General features: G+C 40.9%; 1 long non-coding RNA gene across 1 annotated transcript; it reads right to left on the bottom strand.

Moving 5' to 3' along the window:
* Nucleotides 1–416: 416 nt before the first annotated feature.
* Nucleotides 417–21806, bottom strand: LOC110303759 (uncharacterized). Its single transcript, XR_015048457.1, has 5 exons — nucleotides 21555–21806; nucleotides 19058–19130; nucleotides 9373–10328; nucleotides 5811–5942; nucleotides 417–2499 (listed from the first exon to the last, which is right to left on the bottom strand). It is a non-coding gene; the product is annotated as an uncharacterized LOC110303759 (long non-coding RNA).
* Nucleotides 21807–22233: the final 427 nt, after the last annotated feature.

Below are 22233 nucleotides of genomic sequence, written 5' to 3'. Positions count from 1 at the left end.
TAAATGTTGTCCTTTATAAGAGTTGCCTTGTCATGGTGTCACTTTATAGCAATGGAAATCTTCACTAAGAGGCTGAAGAAGACACTATCGTCACATAGTTTCTTGCAGTCCAGGCATGCTTGAATTCCAAGGGCAGGCCAGATTTGGATGGCGTGGTAAAATTACGGTAAAGAATCTTCTCAGGTCAAATATTATTGACGTGATTAAATCAGCAGGAACATGGTGAACTACCAGTACACGTGGTCTAATTATCTATGATCCAGCAGGTTCTCAATGTCTCCAAGGAGAGAGCGAATGACTCATCTTTCACCCTAGTAAAAGACAGCATAATAAATAAAAGCAAAATGTGTGTACTTCATTCTTTGTCTTTCTGTACATGCTGCTCACAACAAAAATATGAGACATGAAAGGAATGTCCAACTGTGACCTTATTTAAGAGGAAGTAGTGTCTGCAGAACTAGACCAAGAAATATCTTTACACTGCTCCCTTCGATGTAATGATTCACTTTTTGCAAACAACACTTTCTCCACAGCATGAATAAGAGCTCCTCATTATCCTGGAGTTTTAGCAATTTATCCAACATGTTCCTCACTATTGCTTGGTTTATGTATCTTCTGCTATGTATCTACTGAGTTTCCTGAGTCTTGCTGTACATTTTTAATCAAATTTGAAAGTGTCTTGACATTAGTTCTTTATCTTCCCTCATCCCCATCCCCTAAGGCTTAGTCACATTAGAACATTTGCTTTGATCTCTGCTGCTACTGAGGTACCTGCTGTTCTTGTTTCATTCCAATCAGTTTCCTCTCTGAGATAGGCTAGAAAAATCTACTGATTTGCTCTCAAGTCCATTCATGCTTGCTCCTGAGTGTACAGTCTTTCAGTGATAATTTGAATCCTTCAAGAAACACATGACAAGCTGGGCAAAATGCCTATAACACCAACTCTTGAGAAGGGTCAGAAGGAGAATCAGGAGTTTGAGTACAGTCTGGGCTACATGGCACCCTGTCTCAAAAAGGAAAAGGAAGAGATGGAAAAGAAAGAGGAGGAGGAAGAGGAGAAAGAGGGGGAGGAGGAGGAGGAGGAAGAGGAGGGGAAGGGGGAGAAAGATGGAATTAGACATTCAGTGTATAAATTAGAGGCAATATCTGCAAAAGGTAAAGATGAGAAGCTGAACAAAGTATACAGAACCCTTAAATCTTTATTGAAGCTTTATATTCATGAAGAAACCCCAGGTCTGCATGTGTTTTTGATATATTTACTGAAACTTCTTAATCTAAAGCCATGCATTGAAGAAATCAAACATCTCACCCAAATGTGTTTACATTAATATCCTGCCATGTTCAGCCATTATCTGGGAGCAGCCTATAGACGCTTGTTCTTGCTGTGAATGTTGTGATTAATCTAGAGAAAGAAAAACTGGGCTTTCAGTTACTTCTGCTCCTCACTGCAGGAGCCCAGAACAGAGCATATTTATGACTTACCAACTGCAACTCAGTCCACTTAATTGTTTGAATTAGCTATTACATTTCAGTTGTGCAACTTCCATACGTTTTCTCTTCATGTTGTATTACACTGTGCTCTTTAATCTTAAAATGTATTTATAACGGTGGATAGCAACTTGCTCAGTGACTTATAAGATGCACAGAAGTCAAATGCATGCGCATTATGGCTGCCATGGCTGGAAGGATGGAGAAGGCATAGTTTTGTGGGAGTGTTATTCTTATGTGAGGCAATGGCCATGTTACTACCAAAATGGCAGTGAGAAAATGAGATACATTCTGAGCCATGAGAAAAAAATCAAACAAAAGGATAAGTCAGCAAAAGTAATAGATGATAATGCTGACCTAACTTTGTTGATCATGATCCACAACAGGAAATATTTTGTATTGGTACCCTGTATACCTGTTCATGGCTTCCACATGTAACCACATGACTTCCTCCCACAACAAAAATTCTCCATTATCCTCTTCATCATCTGTGACCCATGAAATCAGTTTACTCCCAAACTACCACGGTGGATGCTGTCCACCTTTTGATAGCATTTGCTATGGGTCTGGCCATCTCCTTTTCTAAACTCACCTTATGATTAATTGGTTTTCAGCAAAATGCTTTAGCATCAGCCCCTCACTTCAGAGATGAGGAAATGGATTTGGAAAAATTATTTGAAGTTGTCATGGGTTGTGGCTTAATGGCTTTAATCCTAGCACCCAGAAGGCTGAGGCAGGGGTAGTGTGAGTTCACTGTTAGCTGGGATATATAGTGGGCTTTGGACAACCTAGGCTGTACTGTGAGAGCCTGTCTAAACAAATGAAATCCTCAATGTGGTAAGGCTAGAAGTAAGAGGGGGGATTTTCATGCAGATGAGAATATAAGAGGCCCATCTGGTCTTCTGATAATTACACTCCATAGCACCTCCACTTTGGTCACTACACTTGCAGTCAGGATTTATGAACCTGGATGCATTTTCTCACAATCAACAGCTGGTTTTCATCTGTAATCTGAAATACAATAAAACATCATAGAACTGTATCATTCTGCCATAACTTTATGTCCAAGTTTGTTTAGTCATACAATATAACTAAGATCTGTTCGCATAACCTAAGCAGACATTTTGAAAAACTCCATCCATTTAACCTCATGAGAACTGTAACCTTCAAGACTTCATATTCTATATGTCCTTTTGTTATTGTTCTGCATTGGTAGGTGCCTGGTAAGGAAAATCTAAAAACCATACAAATGGGATGCTTTAATCTACTATGACTATTTTCAGCTCTAGGAATCTATAATTATATTATATTATATTATATTATATTATATTATAATTATATTCTAATCAAGGCCCAGCCATCTACTGTTCTATAACTAAGCCACACAACAGGTATCATTTAAATTGCTTAGAAACAAGACAGGTGGTCCTTGGTCAATCTATCCTGAAGTTTTAAGAGTATTAATTAGACAATTTTTCCCATAATTTAACCAAATCCTTTTTATTTTATTGTCCATCATAAAGATGAACCAATCATCTTATCAAATACTTGTTATTCTCCTAGATAACTCTTTCCTGTTTCACTCTTTTCTCTCTAGACTAAGCAAATGTAATTCCCCTACCTCCCATTGTACTGACTTTCTCTGCAATCATTGGTGCGGTGCTTCCTGGGTGACCCATTCTAGTTTCCATACATATGCTACAAAGCTGAATACCATTCGCATTATCATAACAAGGGCCAGGCCAATGTCAAGTATCTCAGGCTCTTGCCTGGTGTGTTTCTTTCAGAGAGTGAAGTGATTCAAAATGACATGAGTCAATTTTCCCAATGTGCTAGATACTTTCCTTTAAATTATCATTTCATATGTTGTGGAAAAGAGTAATAATGGGGAAGGAAGATCAAGTGGGAGGAAAGTGGAAGGGTAAGAGACAGAAAGGGATGGGGAAGGATAACTAATACTAAGGACATTTGACATAGATATATGGAAACCTGCTACTTTATGAGCCTCATAGATAGATAAAATATAGATTATAGATGGATAGAATATAGATAGATAGATAGATAGATAGATAGATAGATAGATAGATAGATAGATAATAGATAGATGAATAGATAGATGGATAGATAGATAAATAAATGATAGATATTTCCCAAAATAAAAGACTTTAACTAGGAATAATGTTCTTCTAAGAAAACATAGGTGGCCAAAAAAAGGCCCAGTGCCAATTATGGGATACTGCCCCTGATATTGTTGGTTAGGTTGTCCCCAAGACCCAAAAGCAATACAATCTATTGCCAATGTTCTTGTTTTCCCACCAGAACTTTATAGTAAGACCCTATTGCTTAAAGTATTGCATACATTGATCACAAGACTTAGAGAAATCAACTTGGTACTACACAGGAAGCTTTCTCCAGGCTGGCTAGATTGCATAGTACCAGAAAGTATTATATAGGCTATTGTATGGGGAGTCATCAACATTCTTACCAAGCTGAGAACTACAGTAATGACTTGTGTGGCAAGATATGCCTATAGGCACAATAGTGGTATGAATGTTGTAGGTGTAACCAACCACTTTCTGTTTGAATTTCAGGTCTTCTCAGCAGGAGAAAACACATGCCTGGTGCTGTAAATCTGGCCTAGAACACATGACTGAGAGCTCATAGGATGCAAAACGGGAAGTTGTAATTATTACTCTGGTAAATACATATAGTATAAAATTGCCCCCTAACCATCTATCTCTCTACCCATAGATTACTGCAGTTTCTAAAACTTGCCATGAAGTTTTTGTGCAGTGTATGGTGGTTAATGCAGAGACATGACAAGATTGCTACACTCATGATGAACTTTCAGCAACTATGATTATCTGCATAAGACCTGTACAAGATCAAGTCAGTCAACATTCCCACATGCAGTGGGGGAAAGGGGCTCATGAATGCCCTCTTCCTAGCTAAAGACCTACTAGAAGTGGATGGCTTCTGGGGGAAGGAGAACCAGTTTTGTTTGATGATGTGACCTTTGTTATGTTGACTCTGCTTCTATGGGCACCCCAACACTCAAAGACATGAATAGCACAAATAGAATCCAGTGTGTTATTAAATAAAAATAGTGGACATTAATTTGGGGTGGGTCTTGGAGAAGTTAGAGGGAAGAACTGAGACAAATGTGATCAAAATGCATTGTATTTAATGCTCAAAGAATTAATGAAATATTATATGAAAGAATCTCCTAGCATGCTTTTGCAAATTAGAATTTCCTCCTTTATGACTTGAATTTACTTTTGTTTTTAAAAAAATCATAATATTCTTTTATTATGAAAGTATCAATTTAATTTATTTCAAGAGTTCTTTTGTATTAATGATTTCATTTCTTTGCCATTGATTAATGTTTCTAACTTTCTGTGCAACCAAATATATTGGCAGTTATTTCCACTATTGTTTTTATGGAAAGTTCTTTCCATTACTATTCTAGTTTTGTTTCTGTTGTGATAAAATTCCCTGACCAAAAGCAACATAGGGAAGGAAAGGGCTTATTTGTCTTGTGATTCCAAATTATAATCCATCACTGCAGAGACCTCAAGGCAGCAACTGGTCATGACACAGCCACAGTTAAGGGCAGAGAAACATTAAAAACATCCATGTTGCTTGATTTTGCTTCCAGCTGGTTTTCTTAACTCATATTGATAAGGACCCTCCTCATGATATGGTGGCTCTCACAGTGAACTGGGTGCCCCCTACATCAATTAACAGTCAAGACAATCACCCCCAAAACAGGCACACGGGCCAACCTGATCTGCATAATTCTTCATTAAGCCTCTCTTTCCAAGTGATTCTAAGTTGTATCAAATTGACTGTTAAAATTAATCTGAAGTGACCATAGAAGCCAGGAAAGTAGACAGGACAGGGACTCTGACATTGAGGGCCAGGCAGAGAGAAGGAGCTCCGTAGAGTAAATGTCACCAAGTGCTATCAATGGAGAACTGGAGGCAGGGGCTTAACTAGGGAAGAGGAAGGAGGATGATACAGAGGGAGGCAGAACAAGGAAGGAGAGATAAATAACACTACAGATGTCTGCAAAAGTCATGCGGAAATGCCTTACACACTGTGGGGTGGCTCTGTGTGTGTGTGTGTGTGTGTGTGTGTGTGTGTGTGTGTGTGTGTGTGTGTGTGTAAAATTATGCCACACAGAATGATGGTACTTCCCCAGGAATTATGAACTATATAACTGATACTCCAGGCAAGAGAAACCTTCCTTTAAGTTGTGGGTCAGGTGAATCCAAGAGACTCCCAAAATGATTTAAGATGTAGTTACTGCCCTCGGTTACCTCCAAAAGCTTCAGGGTAAGCTTTGTTACTGAAGACATCACAAACTTCAGAGACAGAACTTAGAAGATTCATTCTGGTGCTGACCCGGAAGCCTCCTCCCTGAGGTCTAGTTCTCATTGTATCAGAAGGTGCTATGAAAATTCCAAGAGGAAAAAAAAAATCACAATCAATAGTCTTACCTAGCTGTAAGCCTGTAAGCCACCATGGCTGGCCCAGCAAGAGATCCCCCAATGATAGGAACAATAGTGACAGTGCAGACATCTCTTCCTTTAATACTGTGTCCAGATGATTCTCGAATTCCTGTGAGCTTCACAGCTTCTGGCTTCCTGAAACTCTTAACTCTGTTGCAGCCTCTTTGACCCCTCTGTAACTAGATATTCTATAGCACAACACACACACACACCTACACACACGCACCCATGCACAGAAAATGCATACACACACACACACACAGTACACACACAATTAGAATAAAATAACCCGTGTTTGCCTCATCCAGCTATCATAGAAAATAGAACTATTTAACAAATTACTGCCAACAAAACTACTGTACATTGTGACTTGGTTTCTCATCAATTCTGACATTGTGAAAGACAAACACGTACTATGCTGTGGACATCATATGTTCACACTACTTTTCTAGAGATGGAGCACACATTTATGTCTATGTATATAAACAGGCAGAACAGAAACATAGAAGGGCACAATATTATTAACATTTGTTTTTTTCAAAAGAGTAAAAACTGTATTGATAAAGAAAAATTATCAATGTTTTCTTTATAAATTTCTGGATATTTTAAATAAGTTTTGAATCAGAAATGTTTGAAAATTAAATTAAAATCTATATAACACAAGAAATCAGTACATATCAATGTAGGCTGTTCTTTGATTTTTCTATGTAAGTATAAAATATAGAAACACTGTCAAATTAAAAGGCCATAGCAAATCACACTGCCAAAGAAGAATAATTATAGCACTTCAGAGGTTCCAATTTGCATTTGAGCAGAATTTGTTACCAAAAGAATCAAACATGTCTGAGCATGACTGGACATGTGTACACATATGTAGCAGCTCACAGGTCAGGCCCACTGGAGATTGGTTTGCATGAGAAAATGTCTTTAGGAGGTCCCTTAAATAGACTAATCTTGAATAGTTTAGAGTTAGGCCCAAGCTTTTAAAAAGCAGTATCAGAGAAAAGAGCTAGTTTTCAACACAATATAGAAATAAGCACCAAACCTCTTTAGTATTTAATGTTTTTCCACCCAGCCTCCAGGACAGTATACTAATAGAATTTTTAAAAACTACCCAAACAGCAACAATAGCATTATTAAAAAACAAACAATAAAGGCCAAAAAATCCTTCTGAGATGCTTAACAGTTATGGTTGTATGCTTTGGGGACCAGTTATTAGCACTAAAGTGGTTGTCAGATATGAAAGGACATCAGGTACATGAACGGGACACAGTTCCAACAGCAGCAGTCACATAACTGGTGGTGGTAGTGGTGGTGGTGGCCACGGGAGCATTGTAATTACACTGGAATCCCTGTCAGGCATCTACAGCTTTTTCATACAACAATAACATCAGAGGCATCAGGAAGCCTCTATATTCTGTTCCTTCAGTGGATGTTATTGAAGTGTTTCTCCACATTCCTGTGGTCTCCTTAACAAGCCTTTTAAATGAGCAAAAACTATTTTATTACTATCATCATGTCAGTTAAGTAATGTGTGGCTTTCAGCATTTTATCTATTATCTTAGTTCATTTAGACAACTATATAACAGAATCACTCACACTGAGTGCGGATAAAAATTTTAATTTTCTCACAGTTCTAGAATCCAGGAAACTTATGACAAGCAGATTCAATGTCTCCTGAAGACAGTCTTCCTGGTTCATTGAAGGATCCTTTTTATCCCATTTTGTCTCCATTCAGAAACTAGGCCACAGACTATTTGCTACCCATCCTAAGTGTAAGGTAATTTGCTTCAGCAGCTAATCTGCCTTTCTGGGTTGCTCTGAGGTGAGAAGTTGCAGTCTCAGTTTTAGCACCTCATAGTAAAACAGTGGAAGGCTAGGTAAAAGCAGCCTCTCATCTATCACAGCAGGGAATTTTGCAGGGGAAGTCTTAGGAAGGACAGGGGAGGGAGGTCTGTCTCTGCCTTTTGTTCTCAGCACTCTGATGACTTTCAGAGTGTGTGATCACATGGTAAAAAGTTCACTAAGAGTTTGTACATAAATTCAGGTCATAAATTGAATAAGAGGTTTATAACAGAGAAAGTCCACCTATTTATCCACTAGGAATAATAATCTGGCTAAACATTCATCATTTGTTACTAGCTTACAGGTTCATAGAAAGTTAAAAACCATAACTAAGCTCTCTCTGAAATTTTGTATAGATAAACCAGTCAATATCTTATCTCCTGTCTTTGCACCTGTGGTCCTGTGGTATACATCTTCTTTATGATCTTTGGTTAATGGTCTTTGTAACCCCTTGGAATATGCTGTAGGTTTTACAAGTCTGTTGTTATCTCAGAAGCAGTTAAGCAGTTGTTATAAAAGGGACTTGAATAGCATTGTCTGTGTGACCATTCTGAAATGATGGTGGCCCTAGCATGCTAGTAGTTTCTACAAAATAAACAGTATTTGTTTTTGTATACTACCTGATTCTGGAGTCTTCCTTCAGAAATTTTCAGACCATTAAATCACAAGTGGTGATTTTTCATTGTGGAAAGAGGAGAGGCCTCTCTGGGGTCATTGATACCACTCACGAATACATAAGTTACTTTTTGTTGCTGGGATAAAATACCATAACCAAACCCATTTACGGAAGAAAGAGCTTGTTTGGTTTATGATACTAAAGGGATAAGAGACCATCTCAGCAGAAATTTATAGCACCAAGAAGTAGGCATGATATCAGGAAGATGGTTCAATGTTCACATATTGAAATGCAAGCAAGAAGCAGAGAGAATGCCACCTAAAATTATCTCAATGCTTTATACTCTCAGAGCCCACTGTCAGTGACATGCATCCTCCAGCAATGGGATGCCTTTCAGCTGCATGTTGTTGGCTACTGCTAGGAAATTACTATTCTATTTTTCCTTGCTGCTTGTCATTGCAGCAGTATGAATTGATTTACATCATTTTCCCCACATATTAAATAAGCATGCAATGGGAGATCCATGAAAGGCCTCAGCTTCTATTCCCTCTGAGTTCCTGTGTGGCTTTTTGAGTCCTGTTTCACTGTCCTATGAACCCACTACCCTGTGGATTCTTAAAGCAAAAAGACAGTCTGTCTACTACTAATACTACTTCCTTGCAGTATGTCCTTATCTGCCATAAGATCTCTGCGAGGCACTGTCTCTCCCTACCCAGCAGAAACAGCTCATTTCCTTGTCAGAGTCTTGAGAAATGTTTCCCAGTTCTTCCCAAATGCTATATCTGAGTGCTTTTGTAGCTCCTACATTCTAGTGACCCCACCTCAATAGACAAAGATCTAGATAGCAACAATCTCATTTGTCCTAGAACCATTTCAATCCCCCAGTTCCCAAAGAGTCAGGAGACATACCTGGGTATCAGGCCCACAACCTTCTCCTCATGCACAGTGTGAACAGCTGTCTTGTTCCCACCTGGAGCTCATCTTTCTCCATTCCTTCTTCATCCAACACATTGGAAAGAGTTTGCCACTGTACTCAGCTTCCTGGGAGTTTCCCCCACAGATGAGAGCTTGGGTGTCATGTTAGATAAAAGTCGCTCCCATCTGCTGGCCTAAGTTATATTGCTGGTTGTATATTTACCACTTTCTTATGTAACTGCAGGTGTCAATCATTTCTCCTTGTGGTTTCCTCTGTCATTTCAAAGTTTAAAAAAGAAAATCATTGCCTCTCTGAAGAGTTGATAATAACATGTTTTCCTCCGTGTTTCTAGTGAGCTAATATTTCAGCCTTCCAAAGTTTATTTTGATCACCAGTTATTAACTCATGGTATTTAGTTGAATTTTTCAAAACAATACAAAATTAGAATATTAAATAATATCTACTAAATAGTTTCTTATTACTTTTTATAAAATATTCTGCGATTCTGTGTGTGTGTGTGTGTGTGTGTGTGTGTGAGTGTGTGTGTGGTGAATGAGCACAAGCATTCTCATTCCCAGAGAGGTATATCTCAATGGAGGCCAGAGGAAGGCATCAAGCGTCCTGTTTTGTTGTTCTCTGCCTTATTTACCAGGCTGGTGGCCAGCAAGCCCCAGTGACCCTCTTGTTTTCTGTCCTCCCAGACACTTGGGATTATAGGTGCACATGTGACTGCATTTACTATTTTATATGGATTCTAGGGTTTAAGTTCAGTTTTCATACTTTCACAGAAAGGGCTCTTCCTGACTGAGCCATCACCCTAGCCTTCATATCTGCCTGGTTCCTACAGAGTCATTCATGAGGATTGGTCCTGGATTCACTTCTAATACCAAGGTCTTCAGATGATCCACTCCTTTGCCAGACACTATGTCTCCATGTAGCCAGTAGGAGCCTGTATGGAAATAAACACAGCCACCAATATGGGTCTGTCTGCCATGGTGAAATGAACCCTGGGTACTAAGCTACTTCTCCTTCAGCTTTGCCTCATCGTGAACAGACTGGAGGAGTTGAGACCTCCATTCTGTATCTTATAAGCATAATTTCAAGACAATGGTTTCCTCCAAAGGGGAGAGATGGGATGCTAGGACAGAGTAAGAAGGCATAGGGAAATGCAAAGTATTGATGCTATTCTGAACCTTGAGTTTGGCGTAGCCTCCTAGGAGAAGATTATTACTGCCTTTTGTAATACATATGTATGTATCTTATTTAGAATATATAAGTTTGAATAAAGTATAAATTAGAAATAATAAACAAAAACATTCTCAGTGCCAATTTTTAAAAAAATGCACAGGATCATTCAATTAATAATTTCTGTTCCCTTCACCTGGTCTCATTCTTATAATGACAGAAAAAGTACCTACCAAGCCCAAGCCAAGCCTCTCCCAGGGATTGCTGGGAATAAGTTCTGAGAGTTGGCAGATTTACTTAGAGCCCTTTCTTTGTGGTGGAAATGAACTGAAGCATCTTCCTTTAAGAGTTGGCCTTCCTTTTGTGAAAGCAAAGATGTGGGCAAATTTACAAAGAAGGCCATTTTCCTGCAGGTGCTTCCTATACACCGCAAAGGTCAAGACCACAACTTAGTTCTTTTTCTAATATCCTAAGGGAACTAATGAAGGTCCTTGTACTTAGTAGGTGGACAACCAAATCAATGTATGAATGGAGAAGTCTGGCCTCACAGTTTCCAGGAAAACTTGTAAATGTCACTCTTGAAATGGTAACATGATTCGCAACCTACTGAACGTTTCATAATGAACCACCCACAGACAGAGTTTTGTATGAATATCTCCAATGTTCCTCAAATCCTTTGTGACCTATGGACACAATTGTTAAATGTGAGTCATGTTCTGGCCACGGCTCCCACACAATGGGTATTTTTAATGCTCCTGCATTTCCTGAAGTCAAGCTTTCAGGAAATGGTTTTTGCAATAATGACCTCACCCTCCCTGTATCCCCTTACCCCCACCACAGAATCCCAGAATAGCTGAACAGGTGTCCAAGTACCTAGAATTACCCAAGAAACTTCACAACCTACCTTCTGTTTTCTGTCAAAGTCACAAAGCTAACTTGTTCCTTAGAGCTCTAAAGAAATATGTCCATGAACCAGGCCTGCCCATATTTATGTGTTATTTATATCTAGATACAGTTTGTTCTTGAGGCTGGCAGTATTTGTACAGAACTAAGCCAGTATAACAGTTAAAGGATAGGTTCCAGAATTCAACAGCCCATGGATCCAAATTACACGAGTGACATAAGTCTGTCACTGTGTATACGGCTTTAGGCAAATAATTTGGCCTTTCAGAGCCTCAACAGTCGCATCTGCAAGGTGGGGATATAGAAGCATTTTTTGGACTATGATGAAAATCAGATAAGAGAGCACATGTAAACCACTGGGCTCCTCTTCTGGCACACAGTAAGCTTGGAAGCTTGCCAGTTCTTACTGCTGTGTGGTTTCCCCATCTCTCAAGCCCTGTCATTCACTGGGACAATGTCAACCACATTGTGGTCACTGGGACTACTTAGCACTCGTGGGGGCCAGGATGCCTTCAGAACCCTCAGCCGCCCAGTCCAGTCTGAGGAGCACTGTCTAGCTACTCTTGTAGAATCAAAGCCCATAAGGAAGCCTACATGTAAGAACTGAAGGAAGGTTACACTATCTGGGAACACCTCAGTTTCACAGCAAGCAGAGCAGCCCCCTGCCCCCCATGAGTGGGAAGAGGGGCTTTTGTACAATGACCTAAACCCCCTGGTAAAAGTCTTTATAGCATTAAACCATGTGGTAAAAGTTAATTAGAAGGGATTCTATTTTTCAGAGCTCTATTAACTTGGGAACCCAACGGCAAAGAAGGTGATTAAATGGCCACCCGATTATGGGAAACAAAATCCTGCTAGTCAATCAGACCAGCTGACAAACTTCCCAAGGGTTTATCTGACACCCTCCAAACAGCACAAGAAACTACTAAAAAGGGGGGAATCTGACCCATCACAGTTGTCTTGGAAGTCAGACGGGAGTACCTCACACATCAGGGCAGAGGTTGTGATTCATGCATCATGTCCTCAAGTCACCAACCATCAACTCAGTGGATGAGCACAAAGAAAGCTGTCCCAGAAGCCCCTAAGAATGACTTCACTACTCGTTGTCACAGATCACAGAGTGCTATCCTCATGGCAAGGTTGAGAAACAGGGCAGTAGTCACCATCTGGGCACTGACAATCAGTGATCCACTAGTTGGCTCAGACTGAGGCAAAATTTTGGTGGGCATTTCATGAAAATAGACCCCTTGAGGTCTCCTGTTTCAGAAGATTGAGGATCAACAACAAAAGAATATCTCAAAACAATCATCCATCCTGACCAAGTAGGTTTCATCCCAGGGATGCAGGGATGGTTCAATATACGGAAATCCATCAACGTAATCCAGTATATAAACAAACTCAAAGACAAAAACCACATGGTCATCTCCTTAGATTCGGAAAAAGCATTTGACAAGATCCAACACCCATTCATGATAAAAGTCTTGGAAAGATCAGGAATTCAAGGCCCATACCTAAACATGATAAAAGCAATCTACAGCAAACCAGTAGCCAACATCAAAGTAAATGGTGAGAAGCTTGAAGCAATCCCTCTAAAATCAGGGACTAGACAAGGCTGTCCACTTTCTCCATACCTATTCAACATTGTACTTGAAGTCCTAGCCAGAGCAATTCGACAACAAAAGGAGATCAAAGGGATACAAATTGGAAAAGATGAAGTCAAAATATCACTTTTTGCAGATGATATGATAGTATATATGTGACCCTAAAAATTCCACCAGAGAACTCCTAAGCCTGATAAACAGCTTCGGTGAAGTAGCTGGATATAAAATTAACTCAAACAAATCAATGGCCTTTCTCTACACAAAGAATAAACAGGCTGAGAAAGAAATTAGGGAAACAACACCCTTCTCAATAGTCACAAATAATATAAAATATCTTGGCGTGACTCTAACTAAGGAAGTGAAAGATCTGTATAATAAAAACTTCAAGTCTCTGAAGAAAGAAATTATAGAAGATCTCAGAAGATGGAAAGATCTCCCATGCTCATGGATTGGCAGGATCAACATTGTAAAAATGGCTATCTTGCCAAAAGCAATCTACAGATTCAATGCAATCCCCATCAAAATTCCAAATCAATTCTTCAACGAATTAGAAAGTGCAATCTGCAAATTCATCTGGAATAACAAAAAACCTAGGATAGCAAAAACTCTTCTCAAGGATAAAAGAACCTCTGGTGGAATCACCATGCCGGACCTAAAGCTCTACTACAGAGCAATTGTGATAAAAACTGCATGGTACTGGTATAGTGACAGACAAATAGACCAATGGAATAGAATTGAAGACCCAGAAATGAACCCACACACCTATGGTCACTTGATCTTCGACAAGGGAGCTAAAAACATCCAGTGGAAGAAAGACAGCATTTTCAACAAATGGTGCTGGCACAACTGGTTGTTAACATGTAGAAGAATGCGAATCGATCCATTCCTATCTCCTTGTACTAAGGTCAAGTCTAAGTGGATCAAGGAACTTCACATAAAACCAGAGACACTGAAACTTATAGAGGAGAAAGTGGGGAAAAGCCTTGAAGATATGGGCACAGGGGAAAAATTCCTGAATAGAACAGTAATGGCTTGTGCTGTAAGATCGAGAATTGACAAGTGGGACCTCATGAAACTACAAAGCTTCTGCAAGGCTAAAGACACCATCAATAAGACAAAAAAACCACCAACAGATTGGGAAAGGATCTTCACCTATCCTAAATCAGATAAGGGACTAATATCCAATATATATAAAGAACTCAAGAAGGTGGACTCCAGAAAGTCAAATAACCCCATTAAAAAATGGGGCTCAGAACTGAACAAAGAATTCTCACCTGAGGAATACCGAATGTCAGAGAAACACCTGAAAAAATGTTCAACATCCTTAATCATCAGGGAAATGCAAATCAAAACAACCCTGAGATTCCACCTCACACCAGTCAGAATGGCTAAGATCAAAAATTCAGGTGACAGCAGATGCTGGCGAGGATGTGGAGAAAGAGGAACACTCCTCCATTGTTGGTGGGATTGCAAGCTTGTACAACCACTCTGTAAATCAGTCTGGCAGTTCCTCAGAAAATTGGACATAGTACTACCGGAGGATCCAGCAATACCTCTCCTGGGCATATATCCAGAAGATGTCCCAACCGGTAAAAAGGACACATGCTCCACTATGTTCATAGCAGCCCTATTTATAATTGCCAGAAGCTGGAAAGAACCCAGATGTCCCTCAACAGAGGAATGGATACAGAAATTATGGTACATTTACACAATGGAGTACTACTCAGCTATTAAAAAGAATGAATTTATGAAATTCCTAGCCAAATGGATGGACCTGGAGGGCATCATCTTGAGTGAAGTAACACAATCACAAAAGAACTCACACAATATGTATTCACTGATAAGTGGATATTAGCCCAAAACTTAGGATACCCAAGATATAAGATACAATTTGCTAAATGCATGAAACTCAAGAAGAATGAAGACCAAAGTGTGGACACTGTGCACCTTCTTAGAATTGGGAACAAAACACCCAGGGAAGGAGTTACAGAGACAAAGTTCGTAGCTGTGATGAAAGGATGGACCATTTAGAGACTGCCGTATCCAGGGATCCATCCCATAATCAGCTTCTAAACGCTGACACCATTGCATACACTAGCAAGATTTTGCTGAAAGGACCCAAATATAGCTGTCTCTTGTGAGACGATGCCGGGGCCTAGGAAACGCAGGAGTGGATGTTCACAGTCAGCTATTGGATGTATCACAGGGCTCCCAATGGAGAAGCTAGAGAAAGTACCCAAGGAGCTAAAGGGATCTGCAACCGTATTGTTGGAACAACATGATGTACTAACCAGAACCCTGGAGCTCTTGTCTCTAGCTGCATATGTATCGAAAGATGGCCTAGTCGGCCATCAATGGAAAGAGAGGCCCATTGGACTTGCAAACTTTATATGCCCCAATATAGGGGAATGCCAGGGCCAAAAGAATGGGAATGGGTGGGTAGGGAAGTGGGGGGCGCTATGGGGGACTTTTGGGATAGCATTGGAAATGTAATTGAGGAAAATATGTAATAAAAATATTAAAAATCAAAAAAAAAAGAAAAAAAAAACAAAAGAATATCAATCCATACCTAAATGATATTTCACAGCCCTCAGAGAGTCACTGAAGTCTAGTCGAAAGTATAAGCTGTCTACATAGACTGCTGAGAGATGCTTCCAGCCGTTAAGACTCACTGGCTGTCCCAGGAAAAGAACAATTCCTAAGGTCTCACTATGAAGGGCAGCACTTTACATAAGAAATGGCCCGTGTATAATCTTACTTAGCTTTATTCTTCCTGGACCCAGTGTCGGGAGCTACCTTTTGCCCTTACTTGGGGGAAATAAGAAATAAGGCAATTGATACTTCCATGAATAAACAAGGAGGATTAGTGCAAGGCACAAGTACCTCTCCAGTTGTCATGAGGATAACCTACTCTACACGACCACAAGCAGGGTGTATTAGACATCTGAGCAACATTTTTCTCGAAGAAATGTTTTGTGGGTTTCTTTGAATGGTTCCACTCTGACTCATTGTTCATTATTCCAAAACCAAGTTGGTCAAGACTTAGCAAGCTTGCTGCAAAGTACCCAATGTGGGTTGCACTCTTGAATTTTTCAAGGGGAAAGAAAAAAATGGGTGTGTAGTCGGTGCTGATTCTGTCCTTGGGCCATATCTGGTCATCTTCCAGGAGGAAAAAAAAGCAAAGCACTTGGAGACACAGAGAACACGTGGAGGCTGCCCTTTACATTAGAAGCCCCAAAGTGCCGACTTGTGGTGTCTGAACATTGAAAGAGGCCTCAGAGTATTCCAGCCTGTGCTCATAGAGCACACTATTGTTAGCATTTAGTCTAGGCTCCGCCCCACAGTTACCTGGCAACCGCCAGGTGTGCCTGACTCACCATAAAAGGGGCTGCTTGCCTCCTCCATGCTCTCTTGCTCTCTTGTTCCTTCTCTCTCCCCATCCCCCTCCCCCTCTCTCTTTTCCATCCACCTTGAAAACCCTCTCCTCTGAATTAAAGCCAATATTTATCTCATTCATCTGGGGGCTTCGCCATTGTTTTTAGGTTTATCTGTTTTTACATTATGTGTGTGACTGTTTTCCCTGTATGTGCATGTATGCTCACGGCATTCGCGCCTGGTATCTGTAGAGGTCAGAAGAGAGAGTCAAATCGTCTGGAGCTGAAGTGACAGGTGATTGTGAGCCACAACATGGGTGCCGGGAACTGAACCCAGGTCTTCTGCAAAAGCAATAGGGGATCTGAAAGACTGAGTCATTTCTCTAGCCCTTCACTGTGGTTTTATGCATATCTCATTAACTCATTCAATAATATACACATAGTCTTTTCTCCTCAAATATGAGAGGGCAGAAAGCACAATGCCTGTTTCTTCTGTGTCTCCCAAATGATCACAGTAAAAACTTTATTTAAAAATTAGTGTAGGTTTGTGCTACCAATAGGAAAATGATACCATTGGAGCTACACAACATTTGTTAACTAAATTGTCCTCATTTATTTCCCAAGCGTTTGCCCTCGGACAAATTAACCTTTGAAGGTTAATTTTGTTACCTCTAATGAAGCTTTAGCATTAGACTTCCTACTGTTTCTGTGTGTAGACTGTGGAAACCATGTACTCATACATTAGTAGGCATATGTACATGTGTGAAAAACATTGTTTTGATAAAGCAAGGTACATTGAAGTTTGCGTAAAGCAGGCACCCAGTGCCACATAACTGCCATAGTAACCGGCAGCCTCTCCTGGGATGTGAGCAACATTCTCAGGCCACTGCTCAGCCAGATGTGCTGACAGCCTTGGGAAAGGCCTTTAATTGCAGTCCTAGAGTAATCTCTGCCCCTATTCCCATTGGACTGCTTGTTTATAGTCTGAAATGGCTGAGCTCCTTCTGCGGGTTTTTCCTGTTCCTTCCCTGAGCTCCAAGCAAGAAGAGTCCCAGGTTCAGTGAAGTGTAAACAATGCCCTCCCCAAGGTCACTCTGGAGTGACTGAGCACAGCCAGAGGCAGAGGGATGGGAGACAGAGGGATTAGGTTTCTGGATGCTACAAATGAGAGGAATGGGTTGCGGGTTGCATCTATGCCAAGCCGTGTGTTTGCACAGAACAAAAAGCGAAGAGAAAATAACAAGTTGAGAATCGTGTTCGAACTTGATCACTTCCAGTTTTTTTTTTTTTTTTTTGGCAGATCACAGATCGACTTTCCGAAAAAGAAGAAGTAGCAAAAAAAAAAAAAAAGACTTCTGGCCTTTGCTGCATGTCAATGCTACAAACCCCTAAACTCTGCCATTGTGTAAACCTATGAAATTACAAAGAGAAGTGTGATCAGCAGGCTCCATATTAATGACACACACTTAGGGAGGTGATGAGCCAGTTGGTCCTGCATTGCTGTGAAAGAAACAGAAAGGTGGACTGGAAAGACACAGGCTCCAAATATTCTATTCACTAATAGGTCTTGTGTACTTTGTCACCACCCGTCATGTGAGCAAGCTGGGGGGCACTGGGGTGGTGGTGGTATGATATTCATGTATCAGTTATGAGAACACAATGAGGCAGGCAAATAAAACCATTGCCATATTACAGCTCAACCCTTTCCATCTTCAACAGCTCAAGCCCACTATCTAAAAAATGATGAAACAAATGTAGAAATGAAGGGGTTTTTGTTTGTTTCTTGTTTGCTTTTTGTTAGTTTGTGTTTTTTTGTTTTGGGGGTTTTGTTTTGTTTTGTTTTTTACAAAACTACAGTTGCGGGCTGGGGAGATGGCTCTGTAGATAAGAGCACCCACTGCTCTTACACAGAACCTGAGTTCAGCTTCCAAAAGCAATGTCCAGTGCCTCACAACTGCTTTTAGCTTTTGTGCTAGGGGATTTGATGCCCCTTCCAGGCATACCCACCCACACCCATATGTGTGTGTGTGTATATACATACATACATATATATATATATATATATATATATATATATACATATAAACACACACACATCAATTAAGCTATTATTTCTTAAAAAAAAAAAAAACAAGGAATCCAATTGGAATAGAGGCAGAGATTACATTAGGACCACAACTAAAGCTGTCTTTCCCAAAGCTCTCAGCACTTCAGTGGCCTGAGAATGTGTTTCACATCTCAGGAGAGGTTCCCAGTTACTGCACCAGTAACATAGCCCTGGGTGCTAGCTTTATCCAAAACTGTAGCTAAGATAAAAGTGCAAAACCTCCCCATGATCTTTATAAGTCCAGCTGACTGGAATTTCTGGGCTAGGGCCCTCGCACCTGAATATTTTACAAGATTTTAAGATAGTCCTTAGGCATCTCATTCTGAGAGGGTGTGCATTGAGTATCCAGGACTGGAAGTCAGGCTCTAAACAGACTGTAACACAGGGATTCATAATCACATTGAGAACAAACTATCGCTCAGTCCCCAGATATCTGTGACTCTCCATAGCCAGGTCAACACAAGGAACCCAGAAAGTACTTGGTAAACATTGAATATATAGAACTTACCTTTAAAGGGGGCTTCTTTGGTGTTTGGATGGATGGACACACAGAGGAAAATTTGGGAGGTTTTAAGCTTGCTCTTAAAAAAATAAAAGAAGGCAAAACACCTCTTCAGTCTTCTAAATAACACCAGCCTTCCCATACTTCCCATTTAAATGTTGACTCAATCTGAACATATATATATATATACATATATACATATATATAATATTATGATTTTGAAATCCCCAAGCCACTACCGCTCCCTTAGCTATACCAAGGTTCACATAATTGTTTAAATCTCTCTTTTTTTTCCCTTCTGGGAATAGGTCTTTTGTGCCAAGCAGGCAGGGTTACTGCCCTATAAACCTACTTTCTGTCATTAGCTTTGACTGTTGACACTTGTAATGATTAGACAGGATTGAGCAAAGGGTATTTTTGCAGTCTGTAGGGAAGAGCCTGGAACATAAACATTGCATCTCATTACAAAGTCCTGAATGTGCAGAACACGCTGGTCCAAATGGCATGATTAGATAAGTACCTGCCATGCCTATTAACTTCAAAGAGAAATTGAAGGCAAAATTGAACCCATATGCCATCTGTCCTTGCACTTCAGAAAGCCACATGACCTCAATTTCTGCATTGAGTTAATTTCTGAGGCAGTCTACACGATACTTATTGCTGCGGACTTAATAATTACCCCCAGGTTGGCCCTCTCAAGCACACGATGAAGGGCTATGTACCTATAGCTTCTAGAGGTTCAGATGATCCCTGGACCATACCCGAGTGTATCCTTCTGAAAGACAGGTCATTTGAAAAGACCAGGAAGGACAGACTCACATTGCCTTACAAAATGGTAAGGCATGTGATGTTGACCCATCCAGCCTCAAACATGAAGATTCAGATGTTGATTCAGGCATTGTATGGGGAGACATGTTACTAAATTGGCCAGGGTTACAACAAAGGGTCACACTGAGGAATTGAGGAGATGAGCCAGGAGTCTCTGAAGAGAGTATAACGCTGATTTCCCTGCTCTGTCTGAGACACCCTGTTGGCAAACTCCCTGCACAGGACTTCCGAGGTCCACAGTAAGATTTCTAGGTCATTAAGTCCCAACCCAAGTCCCTTGTTTCTTCTGCCACAGCCATTAGGAGGTTCCTTGTGTGTATATTTTTCAAAACAGAGACTTTATAGCCAATGGAATTAGAGGTGATGGATATCAACCTAGGTAGAAGACATAAAAGCGGGTAGAATCTACCAAAAGACTCCAGGAAAGAGGGCAAACATGGGGCCTTTGCTCGGAGGCTTCCTTGAAACCTACTTCAGGTATCTCATTTCCGACACGTGTCTGGAACTCACCTATGATTAGGAGACCCTGTCCTCCAAGCAAAGCATCCTATATTTTGCCCTTATTTGTTATATGCTTTCTGCAGAGGGCACATCCGATCACAGAGCAGCAAAAGGCCTTCCCGTAAGGCTTCAGGAAAGCCTGGTCTTGTGACTTTGAACAGGAGACTTGGGACTGGATGTGGTAGTGAACTCTTGTAATCCTAGCAGTCAGGAGGTGGAGCCAGGAGGTTAAAGAGAGTTCAAGGTCGGTCAGCATGGTCAAGAGAGACCAAGCCTATCTCAATAAACAAACAAACAACAGGTGCATTTGTAAAATAATTAATTAATTATTAATAGTGTGCAAATTGAGAAAGACTCCATCACATCACACAAAACACAGGAACAGCACTTTAAGAAGAAAGAGGATTTGCAATCTACAGATCTAGTACGTGAGAACCAAGAGCAGGTATTGAGCCTCCAGGTTGCCTGGGTGGCCTCACTGAGCTGGGCTGGTACTGTGAGGTGGGACTGAAACTGCCCAGCGGTGTGAAAGAGAGAAGCAGAGGTAGGAATTGTGGATGGCAGTGCAGGCCATTGGTCTTAGCTAGGATGGAGGGTGGAGGCTGGTTTTTACTATTTTTGACCATTGTATGGGTGACTTTCTGTTTCCAAACGAGCCCCAGCCTGGGTAGGTACATTCCAGAGATGCACAAGCCACAACCGTGGGCTGACTCATCTCTAGTCAGCTCCCTCACAAATTCTCCACAATCAGAAAGTTGACATTTTCTACTAATGTCCTGGCTTCATCCTCTGCGGACCCCTCTGAGATGACTGTTGGCTTAGTTGGGGTCTCTATCGCTGCAACTAAACTCTCTGACCAAAAAGCTAGTTGAAAAGAAAAGGGTTTATTCTGCTAACCCTTCCCTGTCACTGTTCATCCCCAAAGGAAGCCAGGACAGGGCAGGAAATAGTAGGCATGCTGCTTACTGGCTTGCTCAGCCTGCTTTCTTATAGAACTCAGGACCACCAGCCCAGAGACGGCACCACTCACCATGGGCTGGACCCTCCCCCCTTGATCACTAATTAAGAAAATGCCTTACAGCAGGATCTTACGTAGGCATTTTCTCAAATGAGGTTCCTCCTTTCCGATGACACTAATCTGTGTGTCAATTTGCCACAAGATCAGCCAGCCTACCTGTTTTGTTCTGCGCTAAGACAGAGGCCACCACTTCAAACCATTGTCATCTTCTCTCATTCCCATCTCTGTGTTCCTCACAATCGATACCCTTCTGTTTGGAAAGAAGGCTTCCTTCACCCTTCAGGTAACTCTGCCCTTCTCTTCTGGAACTTGCCTACCAGGCCAGCCAGCTAGGCTCACTATTGTTCAGTTACTTTCTCACTCACCCTGGCCCATCTGTTACTAAACCCAGGGTTACACATGTGTTACTCTCCTGAACATTTCAGGCTGAGTCCTGGTTATTTTTTAAGCCAACCTCCAGCTCTCGGTTTTGACCTTGGAACTCAACCTCTATCCAGCTTCCAGACATGCCTGTGAATGTGTGGCTCTGCTGCCTCTACCTCCATTCCAGAACAGCTCGCTCACACACCTCTACTGGCTGTGAGGTGCTATACGTCCCATGTTTCTAGACACAGCATGCCTCCTGTTGACTCTCTCCAGAATCGCAGCCTTGCGCAACACTACAGAACCAACCCGGAGTCTCAGGCAAAAGAGATTTCTGGTTAATGAGCTCTGCCCTCTGGGATCTGACTTTTGGCTTGGCTTGTCCCTCCTCCATAAGAGCATCTCTTTGTGGAACCATTTTCCGTCTACAACACTGGACTCTAGGTTTTGTTTTCATCCATGCTTCTCAGTG

This window comes from Mus caroli, unplaced genomic scaffold (assembly GCF_978045245.1).
Source record: "Mus caroli unplaced genomic scaffold, Mus_caroli_1 scaffold_9, whole genome shotgun sequence".
In the NCBI taxonomy this organism is placed as follows: Eukaryota; Metazoa; Chordata; class Mammalia; order Rodentia; family Muridae; genus Mus; species Mus caroli.
This window is presented reverse-complemented; position numbering and strand designations above follow the sequence as displayed.